The sequence below is a fragment of the Vombatus ursinus genome, unplaced genomic scaffold (genome assembly GCF_900497805.2).
Source record: "Vombatus ursinus unplaced genomic scaffold, bare-nosed wombat genome assembly UNPS02009205.1, whole genome shotgun sequence".
In the NCBI taxonomy this organism is placed as follows: Eukaryota; Metazoa; Chordata; class Mammalia; order Diprotodontia; family Vombatidae; genus Vombatus; species Vombatus ursinus.
Genome location: NW_020948983.1, coordinates 14,102,552 through 14,105,239, shown reverse-complemented (window position 1 = coordinate 14,105,239; position 2,688 = coordinate 14,102,552). Strand labels below are relative to the sequence as shown.

Genomic DNA, 2,688 nt, shown 5'->3' with positions numbered 1-2,688 from the left:
GCCAAAGATTCTTAACCGGGGCTCTGTGAATTTATTTTTGTTGTTTTTTTTTTAATATTTTGCTATTAGTATTTCAATATAATCAGTTTCCTTTGTAATAATATGTATTATTTTATGCATTTAAAAACTTTTTGTTTTTGAGAAAGGCTCCATAGGCTTCACCAGACTGCCCAAGGGGTCCAGGACTTAAAAAAGATCAAGAAACCCTGACTTAGGCCAATATTCTGATGTGACAGAAAAGAAAACTGAGACCTGGAGAGGCTAAATGACTACTGTAAGGTCCCATAAGAAGTTAGAGGCAGAGCTGAGAATACAACATAGATCTCTTGACTCCCAGGCTGGTGTTCTTTCCATTATCACCACATAGTATGTTCAAGGCACTTCAAATATAAGTGGCAAAGAGATCCCTAGACTGAACAGGAGATGCAGAAATAGCCAATGCTTAGGACCTAGTCATCACTGTTGATTCATATCAATATTGCTCTGGGGATGATGCTACTGGACTATACTGAGAGTGAATTTTTTCATAGGTGCTTGAAAAGGCACTCATCTGGACATTTCCATCATCACAGTTCACTAATTGTTCTGTAGCTCATATAGTCCAAACAATCCAGGCAGCAGTTCATGGACCATCCTGACTTCATATGTACCATCTGCTTTTGTCATGTAGACATACCAATGTTTTCCAAATTCTCTCATCACTTGTCTACAGGCTCCATGTGTCATTCTCCAAATTACTGGTAACAGCAATGGCTGGGAACTCTTTGTGTCCTTCTGAGATGGCCTTCTGAATGGCAATGCATTCTGCACAGGTGGGTGCCTACTGGGTAGGAAGCATTTTCTATGCTGCATCCTGAAAAAATCTTCCCGTCCAGAGTCAGGACTGCTGCCCACACTGGGAAGTTACTGTAGGGAAATAAGGCAAACTCTTTAGTTTCTTGGCCCTTGAAAATGAGCTGCTCAATGTGAGATGGATCTAAAGACCCCTGGGTGCTTGGGCATGAGACCAGACAAATGGATGCTTGAGCCATGGCTTTGCCTCTGAGAAGCTCTTCTCTCTTTCACAAGTTTTCCTATGTGCCAGGCATTGGGCTAAGCATTGAGGATGCAGAGAAGAAGCAAAAATAATTCCTGAACTCAAGGAGATTACATTCCTATGGGGAATACACTGTATAGATACATCATGAAATTATGTGTGTGTGTATATGTGTATGTATATATATATATGTGTGTGTGTGTGTATATGCTATATATATATAACATATATACATACATACAAACATACACACACACACACACACACACACACATATATATATATATATATATGTAAAACATATAATTGGTTGGTTGTTGTCCTTCATTCTTATAGAGGACCAAAATGACATCACTGTGCTAGAGTCAAGTTTCAGTGTATCCAACTATGGCTGATCAGACCAATACTAGTTCAGAATGCTCTACCAAGGTTGGGCATAAAAAATCCATGCGAACATTTGGGTTAGTTTCTCTAATATAACATATATAATATATAACATATATAATATATAACATATAATACACACACAGTGTAGATAGAAGGTAGCTTTAAAGTAGACCCAATGCCTGTCATAAAGTATGTGTTTAATAATTGATTGCTGATTTGACTTGATATGTAGAGGGGTTTGCATACAGAATATTCACCTCATTATCAGATACTAGAGGAGTAAAGAGTTCAGAATAATGGAAATTAAGTTTTGAGATGAAGAAAAGCAAGAGCTCACATTCAGTTGATTCAATTTTTCTCTTTAAAATAAAAGGTGGCTAAGGTGAACTAATAAGATTAGGAATAGGAGGCTTGAGGAGAGAAGAGAGAGTTTGGAATAGTTTTTTGGGGGGGAATAAGTTAGGAAACAGGGATAAATCAAAAGTTTTCCTTGCTGCCATAATGGTTCAATTAAGATTAGATAATAAAAATTTGCAACATAACCAATTGGCCTACTTGTGTGACTTACTCAAACTCCTTACTGTAATGATATAGATATGGACTAATATGTTGATACTTAATCAATATAAATATAAAACCCTCAATTTAGAGTTTTTTTTAAGTTAATTACATAACTGTCAGTTGAATAGTAGGGCATGTTTTAAACACAAACAGCAAACAAACAAGATTTCAAGTGACCATAAACTCAATAATCCAATAGCAACTGCTAAAAAAAAAAAATTCTTAGTGTCCATTGAGAGAAGTATAGTGCCAAGAACAATGAAGATAATAGGCCCAATATACTCTACCGTGGTCACACCATACTTATACTATTTTTTTCACTTTTTAGTGAGGCAATCAGAGTTAAGTGACTTGTCCAGGGTCACACAGCTAGTAAATGTCAAGGGTCTGATGATGAATTTGAACTCAGGTCCTCCTGACTCCAAGGTCAGACCTCTATCCACTGCACCACCTAGGTGCCCCGCATACTTGTACTATTGTTTTTGCTATGGGTGACACATAAAAGAATGGGGAGGATTTGCAATCAAGTTTTATGAGGAACAATAGAGGAACTGGGAATTTTTATTCTGGAGAAGAGAGAAAATACAAACTTGTACATCATAACTCATATTATTCATGGTGTGAATCATGTGTAGGTCCTGAGTATAGCAAATAACTCCTAGAGGAGAAGGTTGCTAGTCTCTGTAGTGGTGCAGTCTCCCTGT

The 2,688-nt window shown here is 37.1% G+C and overlaps 1 pseudogene; it reads right to left on the bottom strand.

Moving 5' to 3' along the window:
• Positions 1-576: 576 nt before the first annotated feature.
• On the bottom strand, positions 577-1,031 carry LOC114035402 (annotated as a pseudogene).
• Between the last annotated feature and the right edge of the window lie 1,657 nt (positions 1,032-2,688).